The following is a 21,780-nucleotide window of genomic DNA, read 5'->3' as shown; positions in this document are numbered from 1 at the left end:
CCCATCCCTCACCCCACTAGCTATTCGCCTGCAAACCAGCCGAGTGTGAATCCTACCGCAAGACCAGCAGCTTGACCTTCTCCACCCGATACCTGGCTCTCACCCAAGAGGGCTCGGTGCGATAGGAGGTGCACCAACACATCATTTTCTGGCGCCCAGCGTGGGGCCAGACCAGCAGATCGACCTCCTCCACCCCTGCTGGCTCTCTGTCAAGAGGGCTCGGTGCGAGAGAAGAGGAGACGGAACATGGTTTTCATTGCTTATTACAACAACAATTTCGGAAATAAAGGTTAATTATTCTTGCATTTTAAAAATCTGATTACTAGTATCTATAATTTCAAGTATTTATTATTTTATTATTAAAATAAAAATGATTAAATTTTATTCATAAAAGTATGCAATCATTTCATCAATGTTTTTTTACGACGTTGTCACGTTAAACTATCGTCCGTAAACCGACTTTACAGACAACCAATTTTTTACTTGGTGGCTTTTACGCCTTTCTTTGTTCGGCGTGAACCGGCCCCACAAGGGAAGATGTGCTCAGAGACGCAGTCAGAAGAAGTGACACGTGTCCGCGGCCGACTGTAACGAGACCAAACAGCATCCCGCGACATCTGGAGTGGTCTAAGAGGACAGCTCGCGATGATTCAGACAGGTCAAGTAGCGGAGCAATTGTCGTCGGCCAAAACACACGTGCTCGTCCGCCACTCGCGTCAATGGCGGCGGTACAGTCGCGGGTCGGACACTGCGGGAACCCCGGCGACACCCGGCAGGGCACACGCGCTTTGTTCGGGAAAAAATTGGTTGTCTGTAAAGTCGGTTTGCGGACGATAGTTTAACGTGACAACGTCCTAACAAAACATTGATGAAATGATTGCATTCTTTTATGAATAAAATTGAATTATTTTTATTGAATTATCACTATTTTGTATGGATACAAAGAAGGAGTGAAATTAAATCTACAATTTAATAGACGAATTTACTTTTATTTGCACTCATTAATTCAAATATGTTTATTACTTTAACGAAGAGATTATTTTAACTATAACTTTTATACATGTTTGCGATTTAACTTCTTCCAATCTGTGTTATTCTGTTAAGGATAGGACGATGATAGGAAAAGTAGGAAACGAATGGGAGTGTTTCAAGTTTAATGTGCCTTGAAAAAGTATAATCGATGGTTGTTCCAATCGAGTGGAAGAGAGATAGATGCGTCTCAAGCGTACAATGAGCGTAACGGGATACAGCGTAACCGGACTATGTGTGTAACGGGACACTTTTTCGTGCAAGCAGCCGGCGTTCATTGATTCATTAGATATTGTCACGTCAAAAATAAATAAAACGAGTTGAGCAGAAAGTGCAGCTTGTACTTCATTGGAAAAACTACAGGATAAAACGCGCAGGTTCTGTACTCCTTGCAACACATGCAGCCGTCAAAGCAGTTGTGGCGTAGTAAATGCATACGTTTCAGGCGTTTCTTGTCATATAAGTATGTACTGCAGATTGGGTGATAATATGAACCCTCTGTTGTGCTTATTTGATTATAGATATGTTTCAATAGTGAAATATTTTATAAAACTAGAGAATTTAGATCGGTTTTACTGTGTCTGAAGATATTTGAAACTATTCTAAATAAGTGGTTACTTTAAGAAAGCAGAAAATATTTTCTAATAATTCTTCAACAAACAATCAAAATCTAAAAAAAAAAAAAAAAAACCTTTAAAAAAAATAAACAATTTTGTAAATGGTTTTAAAAGTGTGTAAATTTCGTGATTAGCATAAAAAAATATCTACATTTTATTAACTCTAAACTATTTTTAAATTAAAGTTTATAATAATTACTTTTTATTATATATATTCACAGTAAGTGTATCAGTAAGATTTTGTTGTTGGATTTATTTATTTATCTCATTATACTTTCATTGCATGATGTCAAAAAGTAAATATATTATTAATAAAATTATTGGTCTGTAATAAAATAATAATAATCTTAATCCATTTGTTTCCAATAATTCTTTATAACCTTGTGAATGTAACTATTAATCAAAATAATTGCGCACTAATTGTCAGCGGAAATATTAGAAATAGTAGTCTGATAACCCGCCCCTACTCATCCTGCCCTACGCCACTGGGTCCGTGTGTCCGAGGTCAATGTTGGCTGCTGCTGCTTGTCCGTTGTTTCCTCGTAGCTCTGCGGACATCAGACCACTCTCAGGGGCGGGCGCGCTGCCAAGCTAACAAACAAACAAACAAACAAACACGCTGCAGCTTCGTTATGTCCGCCGCTCGCCGCTTGGAGCTACCCCAACAGCATTACTCCAAATATTTGCCCCAGGGAGCGTGGCCCTGAGTCTATAGCTGGGCCCAGCAACTTTTACATACCAAAATGGTTTCTCCGTAATTACAAACTAAATTTCTTTTTTGACTTAACAACGTCTAATGAATCGGTGAACGCCGGCTGCACGCACGAAAAAGGATGACTCGTTGTTTCGTTACGCACATTGTCCCGTTACGCTCATTGTACGCTTGCGCCGCATCTATCTCTCTTCCACTCGATTGGAACAACCGTCGATTTGACTTTTTCGTTACATGTTTTGTGGAAACTCATGCAGCCAGTGTGTCTATAAAATTGTTTTCTTGCTACACGTCATCGAGAGTGGACAACGCCTGAGGCTGCAGTGAAGGAACTGACTGTCACGCCCAGGAAGAGTCCAATAAGAGACGGAAGACGGGTGACGTCATCGCCAGCAGAAAGACCGCAGCGGGCGCCCGAAACACGAGACGATATTAAGGCTGACTCCGACAACAAACTAAACTAAACTAAAAAAAATAAAAGCAGATGATAAATAAGATAGGAATTATTTTCACGTAGTCGAAGATACATAGCTATGCTGCTGTTGTTATGGATAAAGGCTCAGAATAACAATTTTAACATCTTTTTTTTTTTTCATCGCCCTATTATTGATTAAACATGAAATGGCATGTTAATAAGTTACGTAAACTTTTTTTCCCCTTCCTTCTTAAGTCTTAACTTTTTTTAAGGTACACTTCTTTAGGCGCGTAATGGAAAATGATGAGAGTAAATTTTGACGATGTGCGCGCACTATGCAACGATATTTTCACAGGAAGATGGCGGATCCACGAGTATGAACATAAACCCTTATACATATATTCACTTTCATAAAAATTAAGAGACATCAAAACTTATTTGTGTGCAAAATTGAACTTTATTATAGTTATTTCGTAAACTAAAATAGTACCAGTAAAGAGAAATGTCAAAATTTTAAAATACATGAGGTTATGTTCCCGTATTTTTAATTTATTTGCATTATATATTATTACATGATTATGTAATTAATAATTAAAATTAATAAATTATAATAAACATTTAGCAATTTCATTAATTTTTTATTATATAAAATTTATCTCGATTTGTTTACTAAATTAGATTAATTTTATACACATGTTTAAATTAATATTAAATACTGAGAGATATTTTATTAAATTTTGTGGAATAAATTTCAAAATTGTTCAGTGTCTTAAATCAAAAAGAAGTATAACTCCTATCGCACGTACATAAGTTACACACGCCTTATTTATTTTGGAAATATTTTTTATCTGAACAAAACTGATACTTTATTCTATCGACACCAAAGGAAGTTACAATAAAAAAAACTGGGGTGGTAGGTTATGGTGGATACTGTAACACATGCGGTGACACTGCTCGCGACCTGTAGGAGATGGACGGTGTCGGCTTGTGTCACAGTCAATAAATCCAGCCCTCCCGCCCTCATCGCTTCTTTACCCCCCAACCTCCCTCCCTTTCGCTCATTCTCCATCATACGCGAGTGTGTCACGCCGGGTTGCTTAGACAGCCACCCCGCTTCAATATCTCCGGCGCCATCTGCCGGCGCCCTGGTATACATCACACACACATCTCCTCGCAGTGCACTGACGGAATACACAATGCCCTCGTACCCATCGTCGACCCTGGCGAGAGAGAGCCTGATAACTTTATTGGGGCCGGGGGCGTGTTCCTGGGGAGTGCCCGTGTTTCGCGAGCGGTCGCTTCTCGGCCCTCAGCCAGACGAACCTTCTCGAAAACCACGACAACCTTCTATCTTCTCCTCCGCCCCTGCACTGGAATTGCACCAGCTAGCCGAATGATCGGTGTCCTTGCGTCAGTCACATTGTTAGGGGGAGGGGGGGGGGAAATCTGTTACTCAAAAATTTAAAAAAAAATTATGATAATTTTTTTTAGCCTCGCTTAGTTAAAAAGTCACAATTTTGTCATATAAAAGTTACGCCAACAAACTTTAAACACGCGGAGATGATGTCTTAAATGTCAAAGTTAACGTGGAACCTGCCATACATAAAAAAAAAGACTCTAGCGAAGCACGTGCCTACATAAAATGCGTTATTATTATAAGGACCGGAAAAATTCGCGGGTTGAATGACCTGCAGGATGAACTCCATAGTCCTACGTACACTCGGTCAAATGTCACCCACCCATTGGCTGCTGTCTTGTGAGATGTCCCAAACGTAGCAGCCTGTGATTCGATAAAGCTTTGGTTGAGTGTTTCTAATTGGCCCAGAGTCATCCAGGTGAGTTGTGAGCCAATAGCAGAGGCAGCACTGAGGTATAAATATTTGTGTTTTAGCCTATCACGAAATGAATACGCTAATTTTTCCGGTCTCTATATTATTAACGTGCTGAGAGCACGATACGCTAAGACAAGGGTTCGAAGCCCCCCCCCCCCCCCCCCTGAGGCCAGGAAAGAGGCGGCGTTGTTCGTCGCGAGACGACGGTGGCTCGCGCGTTAACTCCCTGCGACGAAGGGTTTCGACACGGCTCGCGCTGCGCCGCAGGAAGAAAAACAAAAAAAAGAGCGTGCCTGAGTGTGGTTAAAAGGGGAAGGGGGATGGGGGGAAGCCTTTGAATGCAAATGAGACGGTCCGTCAGTCACAGCGTGGAGGCCACAGCGTCGACGATCGTGTACCGGGAGATCTTGCGCGTGCGTCCCTATACCTACGGCCGGGACACGAGTTGTGGAGGTCCCTATACCTACGGCCGGGACACGAGTTGTGGAGGTCCCTATACCTACGGCCGGGACACGAGTTGTGGAGGTCCCTATACGTCTGCTCGAGAAGGTTTTTTTTGTTTCCGAACCATCTCGATTAAGAGCGTAAGCGAAAGAGAAAATGTGGCGGCGGGGGATTTCCCTTTTTTTCCTCCTCCCAGAAATCCTAAAGAAAAAAAAAATTTGGTTGTCTGTAAAGTCGGTTTACGGACGATAGTTTAACGTGACGACGTCATAACGAAACATTGATGAAATGATTGCATACTTTTATGAATAAAATTGAATATTTTTTATTGAATTATCACTGTTTTAGTTTATATTTGCTATATATACGGGCAAACATCTACATGTTTGTGATAAATGTATTAAAAAAAAAAACATTTTCATCTCAGACCTGTGTAATATATAACTTGGATATTAGCTACTTTAGATTGTAATAATAATAGTGCAAAAATTACGCCTTACCTTACTGACACCATGAGACAACAAGGACAATTTTTACATCTAGATTTTAAATAAATAAAATATATTAAAGCCTTTTTCATTCCGAATTCTAAAGATAATTGAGATAATTCCCGGAAGTAGTCATTTAAAAAAAAATTATAGTTGTAATCTGCAATATCTTAACGGATAGCATAGTTGATGCAATTTTTTGTTTTTGTGTGACGATTATTTTTGTGTATAGTTTCAAAAGAGAATGTTTTAGAATGGAACAATGGCAATAAAGATTTACAATTTTCCAACGCCATTCAGATAATATTTTTTTTTATGTTACTGCTGTATCATCGAAGAACTACAGAATGGTCATTCGCAATCACACGTCTGTGCATTGTCTCAGAAAGATTAATTACGGTTCAACTATTGCTTCATGGCAGATAACACAATGTAGCTGGATATTACTTTCTCACTGAAATTGCAAGCAATTGTCTGAACTAATCACTCTATGGACCTTGAAATTTTCTTCTTGTTAAATCAATACACGTCTCTTGCACATACAAATTGCATGTGACTGACATAGTATCAATTTATCCTTGATGTTTTAAAGAAGTTAGTCTTACATAATATATTATAGTACAAGCCTCTGTGACGTCACGTTAAGTCGTATTCTCTTGCTCAGTCCTTAGAGAAACTTAGACGTCGAGACGTAGAGAGACTTAGGCGTCGCATTAATGGGGTAACGGTCATTGACCTGTACTTACTCATATTATGAGCCGTGAGTTGGTAATCTTGGAAGATGTGAGTACAAGTTCGTTGTCCATAAGCGTCTGACGTGTGACTGAACGTTCACCATCATCACCTCAAGAATAATTTAGAAAAAATAAATAAAATTTTCTTATGTACAAGGATATGTACAGTGTCAAGCTCAGTAAATACCGCAAAAAATGTTTTTATCGCTGATTTAATTAGCGTTTGGGGTCCTTACCATAATATAATAAGGGATTCTATTAAAAAAATTAAAATTAAAATCAAACTTGTGTAAGAACAAACATGTGCTCGAAAACAGAAAAAAAAAAGGGAAAGCAGAAACAATGTGTATTCAAACATTTTTGTAAAAATAAATTACATCGATTGAAATTCTGAAAAAAAAAGTAATATTCTCCTTCGTTATGGTTTGATATTTGGTTCCTTTGATATATTACAGAATTGGTTTCCGTTTCCAAGCTGGCGCAGTGGTGCAACATTGCACTTGCACTCAGGAGCAGTCGCGTTTGGTTCCTGATTCGTCCATCCCGGTTTCCGAACATGAAATTCGTGTGTTTTCATGTTGCAAATAAACTTACAATACGAAAATTGGACCGTTTAAAGTAAAGTTCTTAAAAATTTATGCACGTAAATTTGTGTTTTCAAACTACATATTTGGAGGCGAATTGAACGTAGTTTCCGCACCCGCTACTAGAATTGGCTGGCGGACCAGTTACGTACACTATCGAATCATTCGACTTGCTGACCAAAAGGTTAAACTATAAAATGAAACTGTTCCTATAAAAGCGAAAAAAAAAAAAAAAAAAAAAAAAAAACTTGAAAAATTAGTTGTTTGTATAGTCGGTTTACGGACGATAGTTTAACGTGACAACGTCATTACAAAACATTGATGAAATGATTGCATACTTTTATGAATTAAATTGAATAATTTTTATTGAAATATCACTATTTTGTATGGATACAAAGAACGAGTGAAATGAAATCTACAATTCAATGGATACATTTACTTTTATTTGCACTCATTAATTCAAATATGTTTATTACTTTAACGAAGAGATTATTTTAACTATAACTTTTATACATGTTTGTTATTTAACTTCTTCCAATCTGTGTTATTCTGTTAAGGATAGGACAATGATAGGAAAAGTAGGAAACGAATGGGAGTGTTTCAAGTTTAATGTGCCTCGAAAAAGTTAAATCGATGTTGTTCCAATCGAGTGGAAGAGAGATAGATATGGCTCAAGCGTACAATGAGCGTAACGGGTAACGAGACACAGCGTAACGGGACAATGTGCGTAACGGGACAATTTTTCGTGCGTGCAGCCGGCGTTCATCGATTTATTAGACGTTGTCACGTCAAACAATTTTTGATAAGTTATTTTATTAAAATACTGTCCATCTTGTTAAAATCCACTTAACAGTTAATGCTGTTAAGTTTCTGTTTGGCTTTGTGAACTTTGGTTCGCGCCAACCTCCGAAAATTTCCGTTCCGTGCAATTTTTTGTTCCATTCACGAAATTGCTCCTGCCGAGTGCCCTACATCGAGAACTGAGATGTAACCCATCAAAAAAATGCCGAGCGTGATAAAGATACGCAAATCGTATTTACTACATTTTTTTTACGCGAATCATTTCTCTAATTCGCTGCCGGTGCAGCTATGTTGACTATAGATTCATTTGATTAACATATCGAAATTTTAATTCATATAATGAAACTGTTCCTATAAAAGTGGGGGAAAAAAACCTTTAAATAATACATAATATTAAATTACTGCACATCTTGTTAAAATTCATAGATCAGTTGATACTGTAAAGTTTCCCTTTTCGATTTGTGAACGTTGGTTAGTTTCATCCACCGAAGATTTCCGTTCCGTGTGACTTCCGTTCCATTCACGAAATCACTCCTGCCAAATGCCGCACACCGATGGCTAATATGTTACATATCTGTCCTGTAACCGGGGGATATCCGCGACTTCAGCCGCGACGCAAGACGGTCAACCGCAGGACAGACATGCCCGAGCCGATCCGGGAGCCCGCTGGCTGTGAAAGCGCCCGCCTGCCTCGTCTCCCGCGCCTATTAACCAGCGCCGGCCCATAAATTAAGCCCGCTGTCTTGGTCGTAAAGCGGTGCTCGGGAAGGGTTTGGTAAAGTGTGCGTGGCTGGGGGGAAGGCGGTGGTGGAGGGAAAGGGTGGCGATAAAGCGGAGGGGCGGTGCCGCTCCTGGGTCGCAGGACATTACCCAGCTTCCTGCTCCTTCCCTCTGCGTCCACGTCCTTCCTACCTCCACCAACCCCCGCTTCCTGGGTCTACGATGTCCTGTGCCAAGTTGGGGATCAGCTTCCACTTCGGGTCGCCACGTCCCGCATCTGGAATCCAACCAAGGCCGTCGATGAGTGATCCTCGAGGTCGGGCAGTGGTCACGTGGCTTCCATAAGCGTCTCTTTACTGCAGATTTTTTTTTTTGGACGTGATAACGTCTTATAAATCGATTAACGCCGGCTACACGCACGAAAAAACATTACTCACGTTCCGCCTGAGCCGAGCGTGCAAGAACCGGCCAACCACCGTGCGAGAAAATATTCTATAATATCAAACAGGTTAAGGCGGGTTTTTTTTTTTAACTAATCGTTCGTGATTATATTTAAACAAATTATTTAAATTCAAATTTGCAATAACTGTAAATAAAATTTGAAAATTAAAAAGTATGCAATTTTTCATCGATGTTTTCTTATGACGTTATAACGTAAAATTATAGTCCGTAAACCGACATTACAGACAACTCCCCTTTTTTTATATGTAACATATTAGCTCTCGGTATGCGGCATTTGGCAGGAGTAATTTCGCCAATGGAACGGAAGTCACACGGAACGGAAATCTTCGGTGGATGAAACTAACCAATGTTCACAAATCGAAAAGGGAAACTTTACAGTATCAACTGATCTATGAATTTTAACAAGATGTGTAGTAATTTAATATTATGTATTATTTTAAGGTTTTTTTCCACTTTGATAGGAACAGTTTCATTATATAAATTAAAATTTCGATATGTTAATCAAATGAATCAATAGTCAACATACCTGCACCGGCAGCGAATTGGCGAAATGATTCGCGTCATAAAATGTAGTAAATACGATTTGCGTATCTTTATCACGCTCGGCATTTTTTTTTAAAGAATCTTACGTTAAATTTCGTGTCTGTGTTTCGCATTATAATTGTATTTGCAACATGAGAATACATGAATTATCTCGTTAACGAGGTTAGATGTTACACGTAGCTATCTGGTGAAAACTGAAAATACACGGACACATATTTTTTTTTTCCCTCGTGACGTTTCGGTAAACATTGCAGTCACCATCATAAGAATTATAGTGGCAGGCCACTTCTGTCTTGAAGACCGCGACATTTTTTTGCCAAACCTCATCGTCGGGTCATGACGTAGCTTCGTTCATGTGTCATTTACAGGACCGGAAAAATTCGCGGGTTCAATGACCTGCAGGATGAACTCCATAGTTCTACGTACACTCGGTCAAATGCCACCCACTCATTGGCTGCTGTCTTGTGAGACGTCCCAACATAGCAGCCTGTGATTCGATACAGCTTTGGTTGGGTGTTTCTCATTGGCCCAGAGTTGTGAGCCAATAGCAGAGGCAGCATTGAGGTATTTGTGTTTTAGCCTATCGCGAAATGAATTCGCGAATTTTTCCGGTCTCTAATCATTTAGCTAACGCGATCAACGGTCGCGAAGCCTAAAAAAGCTCCCCACTTAAAAATACTTCTGTACTTTTGAGTCCAATTTACCATAATCAAGACAGGGGGGCAGACCAGCAGGCTTGTAATGCAGTTTCAAAATGGTTTCCAGAAATGTTATGGTCTATTCTTTCCCCAAATTGCTTGAATTTGTTCGCGTGTGTGTGCATGCGTATTTTAATGACATATGGTAAAAATTGTCTCCAAACAGAATGGTTTACCAACTCGTAAGGATGGAAGTAGTAAAATAAATAAACTTTCAAAGCGCTGCTCCGTCTACTATTAAGATAAGGAAGTACTTACAGTCGGTCATCTTTTAACTGTCAACAAACTGCCTGTTTCAGGAAACTGCCCTTTGCCCCTACAGGCAGAGATAACGATTAAGGAACCAGAGATAAAAATAGCTACTGGTCTTAGTTTCCTTCCGAGGACACAATTTTTTTGGGTTTTATATGTATACGTTATAGTCTGTATTGTTGCATAGGAGAAAATTTGTATTTCTATTCCTACAAATACTTTGCTGAAATGTAGGAGTGGTAAGTACTTCATTTAATGGATATTTTATTTAAATAATCGAAGAAATTGTATGATAACAATTACCGATTTATAATGTTAGTTACTAATCAACAGAACGTCCAGGAAGTTATAATATTGGTCATATAAAATACATTAACTTGATAGCAAATTAATTAATAAATACAATCGTAAAGTAAAAATAATGCGTTACATTATAGGGTTATGCATAGGGCCTTGCATATTTCGCGAAAAGATTCCGAGACTAGCTGAAAGTTAAAACACTGTAGCATCGTCTGTGTTTCGCGATTGGGTGAGTTTCTTTCAGGTACATGACGATTGTTAAAACACCTGTCACAGTAATTCATTGCGGAACCAAATGCGTCCTGAGTGGCTCAGCCAAATAAGGCAACGAATCCTCTCGCAGACGGCCGCCAATCACAAGGAAGAAACCGCTGGTGCACGTATACCTTGTTGCAGTCTAGTAGGTGTTCAGATTTAATCGCGAAAAATACCTGCCCCTAGTTATGCACATTTGCTCATAGCGAATGAAACTTCAAGATTATAGTGCGCTCCGTATTAATTCACCCGAAACGATGCTCATAAGTTTTGAGTAAAGGGTGTTGGGCTCGAGAATAAATAAAATAAAAAAAAAATATTGTAATTGTATCCATCCTAAAAGTATTGCCTGAAATAAAGCATACACTTAAATATCACATTTCCAACAGAATAAAAAATAAGATTAAGTATTATAATGTCCCACATTTAAAACTTTGAAGAGGCGAATTTCACAGGTGTATGAGAGAGATTCAGTATTAGGTAGATTCTGAAAAAAAAAAAAAAAACATATACTATCTATTTTAGACAATTTTTCCCTCTATACAATTAAAAATTGGAAATGATCGTTCGTTCAAAATCTTAAATCTCCGAAAGTTCTTCACCGATTGCATTGAAATTTTTGACGCAACGTTGCATTCGAAGACGCGCGTATTTTTATTTAAGTTATGTCACACATGTGGCAGGTAAAAAGGTAGATAAAAATTTAGATAGTTAAAAAAATAGATTTTTAATTTTTTTTCATTGCTGTAGAGTGACATATAATGATATAGGTTTATAAAGGAGATATATGTAGAGATATAGATATGGAGATAGAAAATTAGAGATAGAGATAGAGAGATGATACTATAGAAAATTAAAAAAATATATTATTGTTTCATTGCAACGAATGGCAGGCATTAGCCAGTATTATATATAAAAATTACCGTGTGAAAATAAAAGCAGGTTGTAGTAATATTTTATTGACATGTCTTGAAAAAGTCCTAAAATTAATTCATATGCCATTTGTAAACACCCGGAGAATTTCGATATATATAAAGGTATTTATTTTTGGTGCAGCCACTACCTTCGGAATATCGACACGCGCAGTCGCGCACAGGCTGTGCCGGCGGCAGGAAGGCTATGGATGACAGCGATTACGTCTGCGCGACGATGCGTCACAGACACTGCAGCTCAGCTCTCCAAGAGCGGTTGCAAAAAAAAAAAAAAAAAAAAAAAAACTCCTTCCGATGGAATGATTTATCGGCCAGACGAGAGTAGACCTCGAGGTCTGCAGACGCGTGCCTTTCTTTGGGATCGATTTGAGGGTGAGTGGAAGAGGGGTAAGAAGGGGGTTAGGAAGCACTATGTACTTGTTTATGTATATCAAAGCTGTGTCGCCTTCAGCAGACCGCTTGGCTGGGTTCTTGTGGGATCCACTGGTTGCTGAACTCGGGATTTACCTATTGGTAGAGACCTGAAAAATTCGCGGGTTCATTTCGTGTTATGCTAAAATTCAAATAATTATACCTTAGTGCGGCTTCTGCCATTGGTTCACTGTTAATCTGGAGGACTGAGGGCCAATTAGAGACCCTCACTCATAGAAGTGTCGAATCACAGGCCACCCAGTCTAGACGACTCACAAGTCAGCAGCCAATGGTTGGCATTTGCCCGAGTGTGTAGAGGATATTGGAGTCTATCCTGGAGGTCATTGAAAACGCGAATTTTTCCGGTCCTTATTTATTAATAATAGAGACCGGAAAAATTCGCGTATTAATTTCGTGACAGGCTGAAATTCAAACATGTGTACAATTCTGCTGGATCTGCTATTGGCTCGCAGTTTAACTGGAGCTCTCTGGACCAATGAGAGACTATCGACCAATGAAGCGTCGAATTACAAGCTACCCAGTGGAGACGCCTCACAATTTAGTACCCAATGAACACGCGTGTTTACTTGAGAAATGCAGAGGATAATGGAGGCTATCCTAGAGGTCATTGAATCCGCGAATTTTTCCGGTCCCTATTTATTAAAGAATAATATAATTAGGCTTAAACAAAATTGTTTTTATTTTTACAGAATTATAGAGTCTTTAAGTAGATAAACGTGTAACAACTTGACAAAAGTCTAGTGACCGAGGTAAGCATGTGCAAGTTCATCATACAAAAACAAAATACAAAATTTCTTAGAATCTCCGGTGCGTCAGTCGAAGTAAACACGTGCTAGATAATACAGAAACAAAACAGCAAACAAAAAACGTACACAGCTGCAGTTCCTATCAACTTCGGCAACTTAGAAAAAAACTGCTTAATGATTTATAATGCCGTATTGTTGTCGTTAAGTAGAGTGAGCGTGACGCTATGTAGAGTGTATTATTGTATAGAAAACAAGGTAAGTCAACCAAAGTCAAGCAATTTCGACGTTTTAAGGAGTTTGTCGTTAAATCGAGTGACGTTATAAAGAGTTTACACTGTATATATATGTATGTATATACACATACTCACTATACATGTATATGCAATGAATAGAAATAATAACTAGAGACCCGCAAATTTCGCGGATTCATTTAGTCGCAAGCTAGAATGCAAACCTCCACACTCTCGCACTGTGTTCATGATTGGACCGCAGTTGTTTGGACACGCCCGTCTACGACCGTGAGCCAACGATGTCCAGCTAGGAGAGAAGTAAGCGAATCAGGTAGTGCCAAATAACAAGGATAAAAATGTTCTCGCTAAGAAATCAACCAATGGGAAAGTAAACATGGGTCGAGCACACCTATAACTTTGAATTCTATCCTGAGGCCAGAAGAATCCGCGAAATTTCCTGGTCTCTAGTAATAACGAATAAACGAAAAAAAAAAAAAAAACATCACGGCGTGTTGAATCCGTGCCTTAAACCCACTCGGAATGAGTTTGTTGTTATGTGCACAAATTGCTTGTACTTAAATAAGTGAGAGGAATATAATTTTGTCATGGCTTAGCCTTACATATACCTATGTATATAAATGAATAGTATGATGTACAGCCTTAAATAAACAATAAAATCGTCTTTATTCTGCCAAAAAAAAATTGAAGACCATGTACCACCACCACCAGGAGCGCATGGGTCACTGGCACAAATCCAGATGCGAACTGACACCAATGCAGACAGCTAGGTCCCTAGCCCCCTACCCTAAACATGGGGGAGGTTGTCGGTGACCCCCCCTCCCTCCCCCTTGCTCCTCTGCCGGCTGGACGCGACGCGACGACGCGGAGAGGTTGAAGCGGGTTGAAGGCAGAGCCGCGCACTACATCACCGGCTAGTCAGCGATCTCGGGCAGCGACGCATTAGGAAATGCTAAACCGCGGGTGCACAGGGATGCCAGAGAGACCCACCCTCACCCTACCACCACCCACCAGGGCGAACAACACACCACACCACCCGCCCCAGGTTTCCCTTCTGGAGGGCGCGCGGAGGGTTATTTATTGCCCGCCAGTATTTAGGGTAGATTTGTCACGGGGAGGAGTGCTGGAGGAGGGGGGGTGGCCGGCCCCCGCGCACCGCCTCGCTACAGACATAACAAACTGCGGGCATAAATCAGCGAAGGCCCGGCCGGGCCCGACGCCACAAAGAGCCGTCCGGGATTACCATCCGAGGGAATGTGCGCGGGTGGAATAATAAAAAAACAATATGTCGCCGCTGGTTCGCACGCTTCAAAGGGGGTTGGGGGTAGATGGTGTTTATGGGAGGTGGTCGTAGGGAAAAGGGGTAGTGGGGTACTACGACCCCCACGCCGTTAACATCACAGGCCGAAGTCACGCGCGGTAAGTACCCCCCAGCGCGGAATGCGTCCTGCGACGCGGGTTCATCTGCCGTCCGTCGAGACTTCAACCGTCCTCGAACACTGGGCGAGAGACCGCGAGATGTATGGAGGTCTGTCCAGCCGCGCGAGAGGCGAGATAAACACGTCCTCACAGGCGCGCGTTCTGTCCGGCGTTAACACACGAGCAGTACTCGCTGGCTCTTCCCTGACTATTTTTTTTTTTTGACGTGACAACGTCTAATAAATCGATGAACGCCTGCTGCACGCACGATAAAGAGTCCCGTTGCTGACATTGTCCCGTTACGCTCATTGTACGCTTGCGCCGCATCTATCTTTCTTCCACTCGATTGGAACGACCATCGATTTGACTTTTTCGAGGCACATTAAACTTGAAACACTCCCATTCGTTTCCTACTTGTCCTATCACCGTCCTATCCTTTACAGAATAACACAGATTGGAAGAAGTTAAATAGCGAACATGTATAAAAGTTATATTTAAAATAATCTCTTCGTTAAATTAATAAACATATTTGAATAATGAGTGCAAATAAAAGTAAATTTATCAATTAAATTGTAGATTTCATTTAACTCCTTTGTGTCCATACAAAATAGTGATAATTCAATAAAAATGAATCAATTTTATTCATAAAAGTATGCAATCATTTCATCAATGTTTTGTTATGACGTTGTCACGTTAAACTATCGTCCGTAAACCAACTTAACAGACAACCATTTTTTCTGAGTAATTTTTAGGCTTGAAACATCCAGTACGGGTCCTTGAAAGCACTTGAGGGACTTGCATTACACCTTTATGTTTATTTCTGCGCCATATAATGTAATGGTTACCACTGGTATACCACAGTTGCCCTGTGCACGACGAGGAGACTGCGTGCCAGTTCAGAGGCGACACCAGCTCACTCACGCCGCCTCACTAGCATAGATACGCTCCTGGCTTGGTGGGCCGCTTAATTGGGTGCCTCTCATTTTAGGTCAAGATTTTATATGTACAGTAATTACAGATCGACTTGTAGACGTTTTATATTGTTTAACTTTCATGAAATGAAATATATATACAGCGCATATTTTTTGCATAATTAGCTGCCAAAGTTACATTTTTAACGTTTTGGGGTTGTACAAATAAAGGGAATTTAATTTGTTGTTGAACTGAAACTTTTTAGGTTTAACTGCAATGCCACTGGCTACTTCAAGAAATGAATTAAATTTTTTTTTCAGAAAATATCAATTAATTTTACCTGGCATTTCAAAATTCTCAAATTTGTTACGATTTTTACAGCCAAGAAACACGAAATGAGTTTTTGTGATAGAAATGCAAACCATATCATGAAGTAGCCAGTGGCATTGCAGTTAAACTTAAAAAGTTTCAGTTCTGCAATAAATTAAATTGGCACGCCTCTCAACTCCGCTTCTAGCATAGCCTGCATGCACATGATTGGGTGAACAATGCCTTCGTATAATACCCATTACGTGGTTTAGATACACTGATTCTTGCTTATAATGCATTGGACTTCGTTCTTCGACTTTATTCTCGTAACTTATTGCGTAAGATCATCATGCCATTTAACCTTTTCAGATAACCCGTAGTACGTCAACAGGCAAAACTGTGGCTATTTTGAAAGATTATTTTATGGTAGCAGTGTGTAGAAATAATGGGTTTATATTTAATATAATATTTTAAAAAAATTGGTTGTCTGTAAAGTCGGTTTACGGACGATAGTTTAACGTGACAACGTCATAACAAAACATTGATGAAATTATTGCATACTTTTATGAATAAAATTGGATCAATTTTATTTTAATAATAAAAGAATAAATACTTGAAATTATATTAGTAATCTTATTATTAAAATGCAAGAATAACTAACCTTTATTGCCGAAATTGTTGTTGTAATAAGCAATGAAAACCACATTAACTTTTCACTTCACTTTATAAACAGTCGACGAAACAGTTCACGTGTAGATGACTTGTAATTAATTTTAAAAACTGGCGTTTAGCTATAAAGTTTAAATATAATTATGAACAAGTTTTCATATAAATAAACTGTAATAAAATATCTATCATCAATTATATGAATCACCATAATTTTTTAGTCAATTGTAACATAACTTATTATTACTGCACTCGCCGACAGCGTAACGGGACACAGCGTAACGGAACAACGAGCGTAACGGGACACGGCGTAACGGGACAATTGGCGTAACGGGACACTGCGTAACGGGACACATTTTCGTGCGTGCAGTCGGCGTTCATCGATTTATTAGACGTTGTCACATCAAAATAATGTATTTATGGGTTAAGTAGCCTATAACAGCTGCACGCCACACTGAGAGAAAGGTTTGTTTGCCTCAACAAAATACGTGTTTGTATGTGGTGAAATAAATATATTTTGTTAATTCAAACAAATATTTTGTAGTAGGAAAAATTCTGTCGACCCAACAAAATGATGTTGTCAACTCCAATGTATATTTGGTTAGGTGTAACAAATAATTTTTATTTCTTACCGAGTTTGGTTAAGCTAAGAACATATTTTGTTCCACTAAGTAAATATTTGTTTCGCCATATATAAAAAAATATTTATTTGATTCAAACAAACCTTTTTCTCAGTGCAATACTCCCGGCCAACGTCCTACTGTACTGAGCTATAAATAAATCTATAAGGAAACTGCAGAGGTAATTTTTTGAACGGAAATCCAAAAACCACTTTATAATCACATTTTGAGAATTTTGGAATATAACGCACAAAATAACGAATGTCGATCAGTATATGTTTCATCTTAGACAAATCTTAATATATATAAATCTCGTGTCACAATGTTTGTCCTCAATGGACTCCTAAACCACTTAACCGATTTCGATGAAAATTGGCATTTATGTGTAATTTTTTCCAACTTAAGAGATAGGATAGTTTTTATTTCGATTAATGGTCTTAATCTGATAATTTTAGAGTTTTCTAATGTGATGTATGTATGAGTTGGCAGAAAATCACCACGGCAACGGCTGTAGCATTGTTGATGCTTCATTCGTCTCCATGGCAACGACTATTTCATTGTTAGTGTAGTCCTCATCACTCATTAAATACAGACCACCAATTTTTAGATATATACAGGTAAATAACTATACACTGGTAGAACAAAGTCGGTCGGGATTTGAAAGTGATATAAATTATTCAAATGAAGAAGACAATTACTAACTACATCTGATTTCTAAAAAGGTCCAGTGAACTCTTTACCAAGTCAACCGATTTCGATGAAAATTGGCATTTATGTGTAATTGTTTCCAACTTGAAAAAAATTGTATTTTAAGGTGTAAATTAGTGCTATTTTAGCAGTTTTCGGTACTTAACTTTAAATATTGTAATGGTAAAAATAAATGTTTGAGTGATAAAGTAAGAAATTTATTAACGATATTTTAATCAATCCAAGTGCCTTGTTTACGTCCACTCAAAATCATAAATCATGCTCGAAGGTCGACAATACAACGGGTCTGTATTTAATGAGTGATGAGGACTACACTAACAATGAAATAGTCGTTGCCATGGAGACGAATGAAGCATCAACAATGCTACAGCCGTTGCCGTGGTGATTTTCTGCCAACTCATACATACATCACATTAGAAAACTCTAAAATTATCAGATTAAGACCATTAATCGAAATAAAAACTATCCTATCTCTCAAGTTGGAAAAAATTACACATAAATGCCAATTTTCATCGAAATCGGTTAAGTGGTTTAGGAGTCCATTGAGGACAAACATTGTGACACGAGATTTATATATATTAAGATAGAACAAAGTCGGTCGGGATTTGAAAGTGATATAAATTATTCAAATTAAGAAGACAATTACTAACTACATCTGATTTCTAAAAAGGTCCAGTGAACTCTTTACCAAGTCAACCGATTTCGATGAAAATTGGCATTTATGTGTAATTGTTTCCAACTTGAGAGATAGGGTAGTTTTTATTTCGATTTATAGTCTTAATAATTTATAATTAATAATAAACTGATTATCAATGTTGATTGGTGTTTAAGCCCGGGAAACCGTGGGTACTTCGTTTCCATGACAACGTTGCGTGCTCGAGAGTCGGGAAACCATCGGTGCTATTCGTTTTTTCTTCGGTACATTACAAAGCATTGTATTAAGTTTTTGTCAAAATTAATTAATTTTCATTTTATTTCATTTATTATAACTGTAAATAGGAGATTTGGTCTCATTTTCCCCCCCATAAATACAACCGTGCGAAGCCGGGTCGGGCTTAATTATAGGTCCATTAAAATGCCTGCGGTGTATGTATTGTTGTGCATGCAAATACATATAATTAGTTTAAATATCACATGTGATTTCTTACTTAGACTAACAGTTTTTGATTTGTATTAACTATTTCAGTGCAAATATAGTGTGACAGTACACCATTACGTTCTTTTTATTTACGTTATCTAACAATATGCGTTCATTAAAACCTGGCCTCAATCATTATTAGGGTATGTGTATTGAAACGTACAAAAAAATTAAGTAAAAAACTGACGAAACGTCTAAAAAAATAAATGTTTAACATTTATTAAACATATTAATAATTAAAGAATACTTAAAGTAGTAACTATTATTAAGAACTATCAGTACTGTACGATATTTGTTTTTATCATTATAACTGTAACGGGGGTTGTTACTGAGCTCAAACATGCAGGAACACCCGTGAAACTATACAGTGTAGGAGAATATCTCGCAATTTTACTGAAAAAAGGTTTTGTGCCCGCCAAGAATTTTTTTTCCTGTAAATTTACCCTGATATACATACAGAATGTATCAAAATTCATATTACAACGCTTGAGGGTAGAAAGCTCTTATTATTTGCAACAATTTTTGCCAGTAAACATGTTGCCGGAAACGCGTAGTTAAGCCCCTGTAGCCCCAGAAATAGTCAGCGTAGGCAACCCGTTGTAGAGATTATTATATTGTGGATGTGCGGGCGTTCGAGTAGAGAAATAACCTTTTTAATCGTGGCACAGATTTTAATTTCACTCTGACATAAATCACAGCTTTGGCTTTGTTTCACAACATTGAAATTGTTGCATACGTTTTAACAACGTGACAGCCTAAAGCAACGGCTCAAAAACACGCCCACCTTGAGCGACACAGAGGTGGCAACGGCGAATCATGTTTTCACGGATACGCTGGAGCATGTGTGGAGTCGACCTTATGATTTCGAACGTTTCAATGATTCGCTGTGTAAGCTCTTCTACCATTTCTACTGGCGTAGCGTAGATAAGCCCTTTTACGTAACCCCACAGAAAGAAATCTAACGGGGTTAGGTCCAGTGACCTTGACGGCCATGCGACAGGGCCCGATCGTCCAATCCATCGGTTTGGAAATGTTTGGTTTAAATACTCTCGCACTTGCAGGGAAAAATGAGGTGGTGCCCCGTCATGTTGGTACCACATCACACGTCGGACACGCAATGTAAACTTTTCAAGAAGACCTGGTAGTTCGTTCTGAAGGAAGTGGAGGTATCCGGTGCCGGTAAGTCGTGGCGGAAGAAAAAAAGGCCCGATGAGTACGCCGTCAACAATACCGGCCCACACATTAACTGAAAAACGTTCCTGGCGAGCTGTAACACACGTTGCATGCGGATTGACATCATTCCAACTCAAAACGGGTTTAAGGAAGGGAGGTAAATTTTTTCGGAACTAAATCACTTTCATAAGAAGGGAAGGAATGGTCATGGTGCCATAAAATAACATCCATGAACAAAATAAAGAAAATAATAATTTATATAAATTATTTTTATTAGAAAATAGATTGTGAAATTTAGTTAGATATTTTCCAGCGACAGCTCCTTCCCCAGTGTATTATTTACATTACAATTTCCACAAGGGGTGAAGGGTGCTTTACAACCCCTTACCACTTTCACCTTTCCCCTTCACACCCCCTGGTCAGCTCGTGTTACAACCACTAGCGTGATTTAATTTAAGTGCATCTATTTGCCTATCCTACTAATTACAATTTTTCTTGTCTTAAACTTTTTTGTGATATGAAACATTATGTTTATATTTTCACATTTTAACAGTGTTAAACCATTTTATTTGTGGCAAAAATATCTAAATAATGATTTTTTTTTTAAGTTAAATCTGACGTTAATCCAACTATATTAATAAGATTATATGATATTTACTGGTAATTTTTTTTATTTTATCTCTCTGGTTTATTAAGATTAGTATTTATTTTAGTTTGCGATATATTAATGTTAATACAAGCTTGCTTGTTTATACTGTATATATAAGTCTGAAACAAAATAAAAAATGGTTTGCAGCAAAATTATTCTTGCGGTGTTTAATATTAAGACATAATATTCTATCTTTGGCAACTAAAGTGGTTATAGGTATAGTGTGGAAAATGTTTTTTCATTCAATTTTCCACTAAATATCAAAGACATATATAATTGTTCATTTTTTTTACTGTATTCGTAGCGGAGAAACTCTCATTGCTTAGAGTGAAACCCAGCTTATGATGCAGGTTTGGGCTCACCCACTGGATACTAATATAGCTAGCTACATTGTGAGAAGTAAAAAATTAGTTCACTTCATTTTAGTAGCCACATATTTTGTGGTGTGGCGTGCTAGAAACATTGCATCTTCTACTCATTTTTATAGAAAATGCCTTTTTTTTTTATTACAAACCAGTAGGTACTAAGAAAATTTCTTCTACTAAGCAATTAGTCGTCAAGTAAGTAGTTAAAACTATGATTATAAAGCTAAAAAATTGGATTTGAATCTCCCGCCAGAGATATTTGCTGGTAGTTATGTGCACACCCGACAGATAGCGTCTCATGTCTCGTAGAAGCACGGTTTTAGTCGAATCAATGATTCAAAATATTGCTTTTTTTTTTTTTAATGAATTTTGGAACTTTTCCCTCGAATTTCTAACTAAATAATTGCAGATTTTCAAGAGGTAGCCAAGATGGCTGACACCGTGACAGCAGGCAGTCTGGTAACTGGCACTCTAAGCAGGTTAGAATTAAACCGAGATGAAAGCAACACACTCTAGAAGACGAGGTGTGTACTACTCAATACAAGTGCTCCTGGTTATCAAGCGCTTGTGCTTCTGT

At 38.4% G+C, this 21,780-nt stretch overlaps 1 long non-coding RNA gene across 2 annotated transcripts in view; it reads right to left on the bottom strand.

The window, feature by feature from the left end:
* LOC134541802 (uncharacterized) overlaps positions 1-21,780 on the bottom strand; it is a 225,208-nt gene that overhangs the window by 18,739 nt on the left and 184,689 nt on the right. For both annotated transcript variants that reach the window (XR_010076691.1, XR_010076690.1), the window contains exon 3: positions 2,114-2,237. This is a non-coding gene — a long non-coding RNA (uncharacterized LOC134541802). The remainder of the gene's footprint in view (positions 1-2,113; positions 2,238-21,780) is intronic.

The sequence above is a fragment of the Bacillus rossius genome, assembly GCF_032445375.1.
Source record: "Bacillus rossius redtenbacheri isolate Brsri chromosome 4 unlocalized genomic scaffold, Brsri_v3 Brsri_v3_scf4_2, whole genome shotgun sequence".
Lineage (NCBI taxonomy): Eukaryota > Metazoa > Arthropoda > Insecta > Phasmatodea > Bacillidae > Bacillus > Bacillus rossius.
This window is presented reverse-complemented; position numbering and strand designations above follow the sequence as displayed.